The sequence below is a fragment of the Zingiber officinale genome, chromosome 3B (genome assembly GCF_018446385.1).
Source record: "Zingiber officinale cultivar Zhangliang chromosome 3B, Zo_v1.1, whole genome shotgun sequence".
Taxonomy (NCBI): domain Eukaryota; kingdom Viridiplantae; phylum Streptophyta; class Magnoliopsida; order Zingiberales; family Zingiberaceae; genus Zingiber; species Zingiber officinale.
This window is the reverse complement of record NC_055991.1, coordinates 66,178,677-66,191,923: the sequence shown is the minus strand read 5'-3', so window position 1 is coordinate 66,191,923 and position 13,247 is coordinate 66,178,677. Positions and strand designations below refer to the sequence as shown.

General features: G+C 33.6%; 1 long non-coding RNA gene across 1 annotated transcript; it reads left to right on the top strand.

The window, feature by feature from the left end:
* Positions 1-1,015: 1,015 nt before the first annotated feature.
* LOC121968336 lies at positions 1,016-6,787 on the top strand. The gene is made up of 3 exons (XR_006108072.1): positions 1,016-1,336; positions 6,595-6,667; positions 6,744-6,787. It is a non-coding gene; the product is annotated as an uncharacterized LOC121968336 (long non-coding RNA).
* The last annotated feature ends 6,460 nt before the right edge of the window (positions 6,788-13,247 follow it).

The window sequence follows — 13,247 nt, the reverse complement described above, 5'->3', positions numbered from 1 at the left end:
TGAATGGTGAGAATAAATAGAAAATAAAATAAATGTAAGAAAAATAGAAAATGGGTTAAGGGATAAGGAAAGCAAAAATCAATTTTGCTACCTCTTCCCCCTTAACATAAAAGGGAGCAAGAAAAGAGAAAGTTATTTTTCTCTCATTTCCTCATCCTCCCTCTTCCTCACCGAGAACACCATAGTCCCCTCTCCTCCATCTTCGGCCCCAAAGCCAAGTTTTTTCCCTAAGAAAGCCTAAGATACAAGGAGGACTTAGCAAAGGAATCAAGGGAAAGGAACTAGAAGAAGAGCCTACTTCTTCTCCACCATACCTTAGATCCACTAGCGAAAAGGATGTAAGCTTCCCCTCACCTGAGGTACAAGGCTTTTATGTGATTTTAGGATTCTATAAGGATTAGAAAACCTAGGAAAGAATTTAAGAAAATTCGGCTAAAGAAAGGGTTTTCAAATCTAGGATGATTTAAACAAGTCCTTATTTCATGATATTCTTTCTATGCTATGTACACTACAACAAAAATCACTTTTCGCAGCGCGCTATTAACAGCGTACATTAAAAGCATGCCGTTAATAGTATTATTAACGGCGTGCATGTTGATGTGCGCTGTTAATAGTATGAACTTTGAAATAAAAAAAGGTATTAACAGCGCGCATTAAAAGCACGCCGTCAATAATATATTATTAACGACATTCATGTTAATGTATGTTGCGAATAGTTAATAATAATAACAAAACGTAGTAAATAAAAAAACATGATTAAAATTTAATGGTTAGTTTGGAAATAATAAAGAAAAAGTAATAAAAAAATAAAGTTATATTAAACAAAATTAAATTAAAAAAAATACATGAAACAAAACGTAACTTAATTGGTTAAAAAAGTTGTTGTAACTTGGTTAAAAAAGTCAACAAATCTTTCGAATAAAATTAACAGCCAAACATTATAACTTGGTTAAATAAAGAGTAGATTATGCTAAATAAAAAAAAAAATGCCCAAAGCCTAAAAAATGCCCGAAGCCTAAAAAACGCTCGAAGCCTTCGCCGCCGAAGCCTTCACCGCAACCTCTCCGCAATAGTTCTGCCTCTCTTCACTACCGTCGCCGTCGCCATCGCCGGACTCCTCTCTACCTCTCGGCACTCACCGCCACCAGCCGTAGGAATCCTCTCCGCCTCTCTGCACTGATCATCGCCGGCCGCACGACTCCACCCCGCCTCTCCGCACTCGCCGTCGCTGCAAGACTTCCTTCCATCTCTCCGTACCATAGGACCACAGCAAGAGTAAGCAAGCCCTTTGATAGCCACTCCACACTCTACATCAAGCCAAAAGCTCAAAGCAAAGGTAACCCTAATCTCTATGTCCCTAAACTTATTTGGGCGGCACTCTACAGCAAGTAGTTTTATTCATAAATTGGAGCTCGGGTGTATTTATATATTTTACGATTTTGTGTTCATTCTACTTACATTGAAGATTTTAATCTTGCATGTTCATATTGCCAGCACAACATTGTTCTATCAATTTTTTTCTTTGATCCCCATTCCTGTTTGACGTATTTATATTGTGGACCAGTCCCAGTTCATGAGTTTTCATGCCACTCTGGTCATGTATGCTAGAATTTAGTAGTTACATTTAATACACATCTAGTTTTAGTCTGTATCAGATGTGTTTCCAGGATTTAGTTTCACCTCCAAGCAAATTGCATTATGTGATTCTGTTTATCTGCTGTCTAATGTACCTGCTAAACTTTTGGGTTTCATATTTTAGACTATTCCTTTTCATACTTCCTAGAGCTGATCTCTATGCAATTTATTGCACTTCTATTAGTCGACAAATCTTTGACTTGTGATCTTCTGGAATATCATTGCCTGTTCTTTTTAGATATATATGTGATCTTCTAGGTTTTATTAGTCAACAAATTGCATTATGTGATTTGACGGACCAGTGGTATGAGTTTTTTTTTTTTGGACTTATATCGAGAGAGATGTATTTCTTTGGTAGCCGAGAATGTTAGCTACTTCCTCCTTTCTTTCCTCTTATTTTTCTTAGAAATTATTTTGGAGTATAGTGTCTCAAATTGTTATTATTATTTTTCTTTTAAATTCTTCCCACAGCATAGATTAATTCTGATTTAATAGAATTGGTTAGGGATGATTAATTCTATAGAGTGCAGTGGAGGAGTTGGATTAATAATTACAATTTCGCATCCTCTTTTTGTGAGCGATTTATATAAAAGATTTTTTAGTTTCGATTGCTTAATGCTTCGATTTGTCTTACAATATTTGCGCTCCAAGAGTCATGCCTTTCTTCTTTATAAAATGATCAAGTATTTTACTAGTTTTAATTTACAAGCATGTTATCGATGGTATAATTCAACACCTCCCATTTTCTTATCTTGATGGTATAATTTAACACCTTCCATTTTCTTATCTTGATTTGGAACATGCTAATTAGATTATAATTAACTGATCTTGTGTGTTACATGCATATATTAATACAATTCTATTAATTATGCTACCCTTGCTCTACATGAAATCCACATTATTTAGTTCTCACCATTGATATATTTTGTTTGATCTTTTGACACGAGTATATCATTAGAGACAATGATTGATACGTGTAACAAGAATGAATGGACACAAAAATAATGATTAAATATATTAAACTAAAAAATAAAAAAAACAAATTATCAGTCTTTAAAGTGTGTAAATAATACTTTGACATGGCTAGTAAATACTACTATGACACATGATATTTATTTGTTTAAAATATTATGATGTAGGAATCAATTTTTTATATTTAATTTTTTTATTTATTATGTGGTGTTTTCTTATACATATATTTTGATAAAATCTCATAATTATTTCATATAAATGAAAAAGGTTTATTCACGAGATGGATAAGGAATGGATGCATCTGCCTTCAAGGCTTGTACCCGAGTATGAAGAAGGGGTAAAAAAATTTATTGCACAAGCTAGGAACTATGCAAAAACATGTGAAGTAATTTTATGTCCTTGCAAGCGTTGTAAAAATAAAAAGTATATGAAATTTGACCAAGTGTATGACCACTTAATTATTAAAGGGTTTGATCCTACTTACACTACTTGGGTCTTCCATGGGGAAACTTATAACTCACAATCTCAAGATGAAGGTAGTTCAAAAGGAGTTCAAAAAGAGGATGAATGTAGAGAGGCATATCACTTATATAAGGATGTTTTGGTGCTAGAAGAAATGGTTGGACACACTATGTCTGGGGAAAAAGATTATGAGTTTGATGATTTATTAAAAGATGCAGAAACACCTCTCTTTCCTGGTTGTACAGCTTATACAAAGTTGTCAGCAGTCGTCACACTATATAATTACAAGTCTACTAATGGTCACACAGACAATAGTTTCAATGAGCTCCTTAAGATCTTAGGTGACATGATTCCAGAAAACAATACACTTCTAGAAACTGTTTACACAATGAGAAAATTATTAAAACCATTTGATTTAGGATACGAGAAAATTCATGCTTGCCCAAATGATTGTTGTCTATTTAGAAAAGAGTTTAAAGATTTGGACTCATGTCCGAAGTGTGGTTCCTCAAGATGGAAGATAGACAAAGTCACCACCAAAGTTTCTAAAGGAGTTCCTGAGAAGGTCCTACGATATTTTCCAGTGATACCAAGATTCAAAAGGATGTTTAAATCAAAAGAAAAGGCTGAAGAGTTGATTTGGCACTCGAACCACAAAAGTCAAGATCATATGATGCGTCATCCAGTTGATTCAGTGGCTTGGCATACAATAGATCATAAGTGGCCAGATTTTGCATCAGATCCTAGAAATCTCCGCCTTGGTCTTGCGACAGATGGATTCAATCCTTTTGGTGACCTTAGTTCCAGATATAGTTGTTGGCCAGTTATTTTGGTCAATTATAACCTTCTTCCATTGATGTGGATGACAAAGGAAAATCTTATGCTGACATTACTGATTCCAGGTCCAAAGCAACCAGGAAATGATATAGATGTATACTTGGAACCCCTTGTGGAGGATTTAAAGGAGTTGTGGGACACAGGTGTGGAGGCATATGATGCATTTAGTAAGTCAATATTCATCCAGAAGGTTATTTTGATGTGGACAATCAATGATTTTCCAGCTTACGGAAATCTAGCTGGATGTGCCAGAAAAGGAAAATTTGGTTGCCCAATATGTGGTGAAGACACATGTTCTATGTGGCTTAAATATAGTAGAAAGTTTGCATACTTAGGCCACAGGAGATTTCTTTCTCCTAATCATCCATTTCGTCAGAAAAAAAAGTGGTTTAATGGGGAAAAGGAGAGTAAAGGGAAACCTAGACTTTTGAATGGGTTAGAAATTATCAATGCATTGAAAGATATTGAAAGTGACTGGGGTAAAAAGAAAAAGGGTGAGACTGTCAACACTTTGAGGAAAAAGAGGAAGAAACATGAGAGTTCAAAAGTGGTATAAAACCAGTTCAAAGGTGGAAGAAAAAGTCAATTTTTTTCAATCTACCATATTGGAGTGTAAGTTATTTTTCACTGTATTCATTAGCTTTTACAATTTGTTATTTTTTGTTCCTAAATTATGTTCTAATATTCTGAACTAACTATAAATCATGTTGATGTTTACCTTTAGGGCCTCTTACTATGTCATAACTTAGATGTGATGCATGTTGAAAAGAATGTTTGCGAGAATATCATAGGCACATTGTTAAACTTGAAGACAAAATCCAAAGATGGTGTGAATGCTCGCAAAGATTTGGTACACTTAAAAATTAGACAAGAATTACATCCTCAAGAAAAAGGAGAAAATAAATATCATTTGCCCGCTGCACCGTACACATTATCTAGAAAAGAAATGGATGTATTTTGCTCTAGGTTGAAGAAAATAAAGTTACCCGATGGATATAGTTCAAATATTGGTAACTGTGTTTCTGTAGAAGATCGTAATCTTATTGGGCTGAAATCTCATGATTGTCATATTCTAATGCAACAATTGCTATCAGTAGCATTGAGAAATCTTCTACCGAAAGGTCCACGTAATGCTATATTTATGTTGGGTGCATTTTACAATGAATTATGTCAAAGAGTATTAGACCGGAACCGTTTAGAACAACTCGAGGAGAATATTGCTGAAATTCTATGCATGTTGGAAAGGTATTTTCCACCTGCTTTCTTTACCATCTCGGTTCACTTAACAATTCATTTAGCAAGAGAGGCTCGTTTGTGTGGACCAGTCCAATTCCGTTGGATGTATCCATTTGAAAGGTAATAAATTATTATTATTATTTTTGATAATTTTAATATTATAAACTAATTTATATTTTATTAAACACTTCTTTCATTTGAAATTTGCTTTGTGATTTAGATTTATGAAAACACTAAAAGGGTTTGTGAAGAACCGGGCAAGACCAGAAGGATGCATAGCTGAGTGTTACCTCGCAGAAGAACGAATGATATTTTGTAGTGCTTATATAAAAAAGGCTTATAGTATTGGATTTCGTTCTAATAGGAATGATGATTTGGAAGATGGATTATTAGAAGGTCACCCAATTTCTAAAGGGAAAGAAAAGATTTTAGAGGACCACGTGTTGCAAGCTGCACATCGATATATATTATTCAATAGTGCAGAAGTTGAACCTTACTTACAGTGAGTGTAGTTAATTTCATATTGTTAGTCTTGATCTATTACATTTCTTATGTATTCTAACATCTCCCTTCAATGATTTTAAATAGGATGCACATTGACGAGCTTAAACAAACAAATCATCGTTTCTCAAGTAATGAAACATTGTTACAAAAGAAACATATGGAAACATTTGCCGAATGGTTATCAAAACAGGTTTCTGTTAACTCTTCAGGTCGAATTCAATGGCTAGCACATGGTCCTAAAAAGCACGTTACATCTTATACTGGATATATTGTAAATGGATATCGGTTCCACACAATTGATGTTGGAAGGTCGACACAAGATAGTGGTGTTTCAATTGAAGTCGATACTATTTATCAATCTAATACTAATGACAATTCACATACAGTAGGAAGATTATCATACTATGGAGTTATTCGAGATATTATTTTGCTAGATTACTATTCTTTTAAAGTGCCTGTTTTTAGATGTGATTGGGCCAATCCTGGAACTGGTATCAAAATTGAAGATGGTTTTACACTGGTCAACTTACATCAAGGACTAAAAACTTTTGAAAGTGATCCTTTCATTTTAGCATCACAAGCAAAGCAAGTATTCTATTCTAGGGATAATGATGAATCAAATTGGTATGTGTTGCTAAAACCGCCGCCTCGAGGTATTCATAACATGAACGTGCTTGAAGAAGATGCTTATACGTCATCAACACCTCTTGATGTATCCCAACTTGAGATTAACATTACTGAGAAAGAACTGTACTCAAGGAATGAGTGTGAGGGAATTGATGTGATTGAGACATGATGGACATTTTCAACTATATATTTTATAGTTATTTATTTTGATTGATACATGTTCTTATCAATAATTGCATAACTCTTTATTTAGTGTTTCAATATATTTGTCTGCTTATTTATTTTCAGCAATGCATCATGTCATATTACATATTTGACCAGGTCATTACATAGCTTTCAAAGGATGAGTAAAATGGTTAAAAAACGTGGCAAAGGATCTGTAGCTGAAATTCAGGTGATATTGTATTCTATTTTAAATCTTGGTTTATTTTACTAAAGACATTTCAATATCTCTTTTTGCTATTTAACAGGAAAATATAACTAATAAGTTATCGAGAATGGACTCTAACAATTCAGCCAATTCATCAGAAGATTTGCATGGTAAAGAACCAATTGCTGATGAGAAAATTGATAAGAAAAAAGGACGAGGTGCGTCAAAGTTGAAAATGGTTAGTGGCCAAGACAAGTGCAAAGAGCTGGAGCGTAATGAGTTTGGTTAGCTGATTGGAGATAATTCAGTGAAGTACGCTTCTTTCCTAGGTTGCATGATAAAGGAATTTGTGCCATATACATTAGATGGATGGAGTGATATTGATGAAGAAGTGAAAGATAGGATGTGGAGTTGCCTTCAGGTAATATATTTAGTTACTTAATTTTTAATTTCCATTTTTATAACAAAATGTAGACATATTTTTGTGTTATTAAATGTGCAGATGACTTATAAAGTTGAGGATTGGGAAAAGAAAACAATTTTTCAAAAGTTAGCTAAATTGTGGCCTGATAGAAAATCCAAATTGCAAATACTTGTACGAGAAGCTAATACAAGTCGAGTGGCTTCACGAGATCTCAGTTTGTTGAAGCCTGAATTTATGGACCAAAATCAGTGGGACATGTTTGTACAGAGGACATTATCATCTACCTTTCAAGTAAGTATTTATTCACTTAGACCATGAGTTGGATGGGAATGCATTGAATTTATTCTAATGCTATGGTTGGGTAAGAGACTACTAAGTTTTAATATGTTGGAGAGTTTAATTATGCGATTTTGACTAATCTTAGGAAAAGAGTGCAAGATTTAGAGCAATGAGGGAAAAACAAGACCACATTCACACAATGAGTCGGAGGGGCTATGCTCGTTTGACTCACATTATGGTAATTATTTTTAATTTATTATAATTTAAGTAATAATTAATGATATATGCATCTTTTAAGTTATGCTGTAATGATTTTGTATATATTTTTATATTTAAGGAAAAGACAAGTCCGATGGATACAAAAATTACGAGATCGCAAGTTTGGATTGAAGGTCACAAGAGAAAAAATGGGGAGCCCAGTACTCAAGCCGTTGGAGAGAAAATGGTAAGCATGTTCATTCATTTTAGATTTCTTTGAAATTTTATTCCATTGATATGGTTTTTCATAAGCATTTATACTTAAGATCTCCATTTATACTCTTACCAATGTCTCTGTAGAAAGACTTTTATCATGTTAAGCAAGTATTCCACTAATCTTGTTTTTTCTATAACTCCTTACCTATTACTTGGATCTAAGATATGGCCAAGAATGTTCCAGTGATACCATACAATACATAGCTCTACGCTGCCAACAATGTACACATACCAACACTAAGAAATGATAGCATTAACATCACTCAGCTAAGTTTACAGGAGGATCTAAGCTGCCAACAAGGATTGCCAGATCAACTTGCAAATGAAGAGAACATACCAAAGTAGGAAGTTTTGACTGTAATACATATGCACACAGTCACCAAAGGTTTTAGGGACTTGTGAGAATATACATCATGCTTAGTCGGTAGATTTTGGCAGCTTTTGTGAGCAAATTGTCAGAAATCTTGGATGAACATGAGAATAGTATCTCCTAAAACCATGATAATGTGATTCTTGTTAGAACTAATGTCAATGTAGATATGCTAGAGTTAACGTTTGGTCCTACATTTTGTATTTGACCTTTAGTTATTATGTGGTTCGAATTGGATTGGCATTCTTGGTTTCAGTAACTATTCAATATCGAACAACAGAAGCATCAGTGTTAAAGAATGGATGGTACAAAGATTTAGTAAAATCAGATGGCCTCAACTTAGATTTATTTTGTCTTTCTCCAAAATGAGAAAACAAATGGACATACATGCATTATATGTTGATTTCATTTACATGCATTATATGTTGATTTCATTTACATGCATTATATGTTGATGTTCAGTATAGTCATCTATTATATTAATGATAATATATTGAAAGTTATTTTTTGTTGCAGAAAAAAATATTAGAATGTCCACCCGAATCTCAAAACACAACTAATATTGCTGATGATGCAATTAGCATTGTGTTTGGCAATGAAGCTCGGGGTAGAGTGCGTGGAATGGGTTTTGGAGTAACACCATCAAAAGTTGAAGCTTCAGTGCAACAAAATGGAATGGTTCAACAACTTCAAACTATATTACAAAATGTTCAACAACAAATGCAGGAAATGAGGCAACAAAATCAACTAGAAATGCAAGAAATGAGGTCTATGTTTTTACAAAGTATGAGACAACAAAATCATCCAGAACAGGTTAGTAAGTAAACAATATATATAAAATAAGTTTGATATGTACACTTAAATGATTTTGAATTATCATGATGACATTGTTTGACACGATTTGGTTATAAAATTAGATTGCTAGTGGTGGTATTTGTAGCGGTATTGGGAATGAATTTGGTAGCAATAGCGATATTAATATTGGTGCCAAAAAAAGTGGTGACTTTGGTCATGTTTTTCAGGTGATTATCATAAAATTATGTATTTCTGAATCACAAAATTGTTACAAAAATATATATGATTGAATTAATAACTTTGTATTGTTTATTTACAGTCAAATTCAAGAAATGCGAGTCATGGAGATATATGTGCTAATACTAAATGTAAGCTGCTTCATTAGGCTGCTGATGAACTAGTTGTTGCAGAAGGTCGAATTGCATCCACAGATCCAAATACAAAAGTGCATCACGTTATTCTTGGTGGATCATGTTGGAAAGTTTGGGTTGATAAAGTTTTGGTGGAAAAGGTGGACCTAATTCGACCAAATGATGAAATGCAATTTCTTGATGATGCAATAGGAAGCACGGTTGCATGGTTATCGAAATTTATAGTATTGTGTGATTGATACATAATATACTAATTTGTGTGGATTGTAAGTTTAATTGTTGTTATGTAATAACTAGTTTGATAGAGATTTTGTATGTTGTTTAAGATCTTTAAATTTTGTTGGAAAAATGAAAAACAATGACTTTTGTTAATTTTGTGGATTTATTTGCACTAAATTTATTGTAAAATTTTGGTTTATTATTTTCATCAAATTAATATTTTTTTAAATATAGTTAAGACTATCAACAGCGTACATTTATAAGCTGTAGATTATTTTCCTTAGTGCATAAAAATTCTTTCCGTGGCGTGCTTTGTGTGCTACGGATAATATTATCCGCAGCGCGCAAAGCACGCCGCGGAAACTACTATTTGCAGCGTGCTTTGTGGCTGCGGATAATACTTTCCGTAGCACGCAAACATGCCGCGGAAAGTATTATCTGCGGCGCACAACGCATGCCGCGGAAAGTATTATCCACGGCGCGCAAAGCACGCCGCGGATAATATTATCCGCAGCGCGCAAAGTACGCTGTCAATAATTTAGGATTTTTAAAACCTTTTAATTGTGCAGCATGCAATGCGCGCTGCGGAAAGCGAATTTGCGCGCTGCGAAAAGCTATTTTTGTTGTAGTGGTAGCAAGGATTTTCTTCATGTTTTTATACTTAAATGATGCTTGATCAGAGGAGTACCTAACCCTAGAATTTCGGCCAAAAATATGTTAAGGAGGTTAGGGAAAAATATTGTTTAACTAAACTAGTACAAAATTTCTCTCATGAAATACTAAGGGTTTTTATTGGTTTTCTTGCTTGAAAGTTACTTGAAACCAAAGAAATCCATTTATATGTTTCGGCCAAGAAAAGGGCTTAGGGTTAGGAAGACCTTTAAATTTAAATAACCATGTTTGTATGATAGAATATAGAGTTCTCTTAAAGAATTGCATGTTGTACATTGCTAGAAATTCATGAACTCTTATTTTAGATTTTCGGCCATGATAAGATGGATAGTTTAGAAAAACTTAAACAAAATTCTAATATGCTCAAGACCTCTGTGATATTATGATATGAAAGTTGTTTAATGCTCTTATGTTTAAATTGAGTATAGAAAATTAGTTACATGATATATGACATGTAAGATCACAAGGGTCCTAGCTTGTTTATGAACCAACTTTGTATATGATGTTCTTAGTAATTTTTGCCATGAAACTCACTTAGGTTTTCCATGCTTTAGGCCACTTAAAACTTAGTTTAGATATTGGTAGGTTTCGGCCATAAGGAGAAATAAAAGAAAAAGGGAATGAAACCTAGGAAGCCTAAAACACAATTCACATGTATGTTTATTATGCTTGTCCTTACACATGCTTTGAAACTTGTATAATTTCTCATGCTTTTAGGCTATTTGAAGCAAGTTTATATTCTGTGAGTTTCGGCCAAGTAGGGTTTAAAAGACCTAGAGGCCTTAGAAATGAAACCAAATGTATTAAAAGTGCTTCTTATGAAAATATGATAAGGTGTTGATTGTGTCACATATTTGTATAATTTTTCCATGACCTAAATGGATCATTGTGTGTTTCGGCCATGAAGGAATAGATGCCCTAGAAACCCTAGAACAAGAATTAAATATGCTTATGTCACTCTACATGAAATATGATAAGTAGAAAACCAAAGTTCTCATACTATATGTTGTTTAGTGACCTAAATGAGGCTAGGGTAAGTTTCGGCCATACCTATTGTATGATGTCTTGTTATGAATTTATACATGATGTTAGTTCAAGTTCACATGCTTGTATGTTTGTTTTTAGCCCTAATGAACACTTGTTAAAAGTTTGACCAGGATATACGTTAAGGGCTTGAAGGACTTAAGAACTAGCTCAATATGCTTACTATGCTATTTGAAAAAAAAATGCTATAAATATGGTTTAAGGTTTCCATGCTTTCATGACATTTGGGACCTTGTTTATATACTGATAGGGTTCAGCCACATGAGTTTAAGGACTTGGAGAACTTAGAAACCAAGTTAATCATGCTTATAATGCTTCCTATGAAATTTATGTGATGATGATTTAGGTTTCACATGCTTGGAGGTTGTTTTTACCTAAATTGAGACCTAAGGGGGTTCGGCCATGATAGGAACCCAAGGGTTTAGGAAGCTTAGAACCCAAGTTAACTATGTTACCATGTTTCTTATGATAGTATAATCACATGATACACCCTTATACTTAACCATGTATGCTTGTGATTTATACCTTTTTATTATATGGTATGTGGATAGAGATATGCATATTTTAATGATATGTTATGTGCTTAGAAATATGCATGTTTTAATGATATGTTATGTGCTTAGAAATATGCATGCTTTAATGATATGCTATGTGCTTAGAATATGCATACTTTTATGATATACTATGTGAGTAGAAATATGCATGCTTTAATGAGATGCTATGTGCTTAGAATATGAATGTTTTTTATGATATGCTATGTGGATAGAAATATGCATGCTTTAATGATATACTACATGTTTAAGTGATGCATACTTTCTATGATATGATGTATGCCTAAGTGATGCATACTTTCTTAAGACATGATGTATGCCTAAGTGATGCATACTTTTATGATATGATGTATGCCTAAGTGATGCATACTTTCTTAAGACATGATGTATGCCTAAGTGATGTATACTTTTTATGATATGATGTATGCCTAAGTGATGCATACTTTTATGACATAATGTATGCCTAAGTGATGCATACTTTTATGCTATGCTATGTGACTAAATGATGCATTTTTATACATGCTACTTTACTTTGTAAAGCTTGTACCAAGGGTGAACTCCTAATCAGTCTATAGGCCTTGCTTTGTGATCTAGGCTAAGCCTTGCTTTGTGATCTAGGCTAATAAGGGATGGGATCCTTAGTACACCCCTAGGCCTTGCTTTGTGATCTAGGCTAAGCCTTGCTTTGTGATCTAGGCTAATAAGGGATGGACTCTTCAAGTACGCCCCTAGGCCATGCTTTGTGATCTTGACCTAGTTCCTAGTATGATTCAAGACTTGCTACCTTGGATATACTTAGGACGCGCGCATCTATGTTATGTATGTATGGTACAAGCCGGGGCCCTAATTATGTTGATATTATGTTCAAGTATATATATATGTAAGAAAAAAATGGTTTTAAAAGATCATGAGACATACACATGTTTTTCGGATACATGTTTTTAAAATCATGATGCATATGATCTATGATTATGTTGTGTTGAGGCTATGATTTAAGATATGCCATGATATGATTATGTTATGTTTCATGCTATGTTTTAAGAGATGATATGCCATGATATAATTATGTTATGTTTCATGCTATGTTTTAAGAGATGATATGCCATGATATGATTATGTTATGTTTCATGCTATGTTTTAAGAGATAATATGCCATGATATGATTATGTTATGTTTCATGCTATGCTTTAAGAGATGATATGCCATGACTAGTTACAATGTTAGTTATGTTGCATGATAAGCTTAAAGAGTATGATATGTTTTGCCATGACTAGTTGAGATCATGTTAAGTTGAGACATTATTTGATTATGTGTTGATTGTTGGTTTTAGTGAGTAGGAAAGGAACTTACTGAGCCATGAGTGCTCATAGCTTACTTTCCTTGTGCCACAGATAAAGGAAAAAGT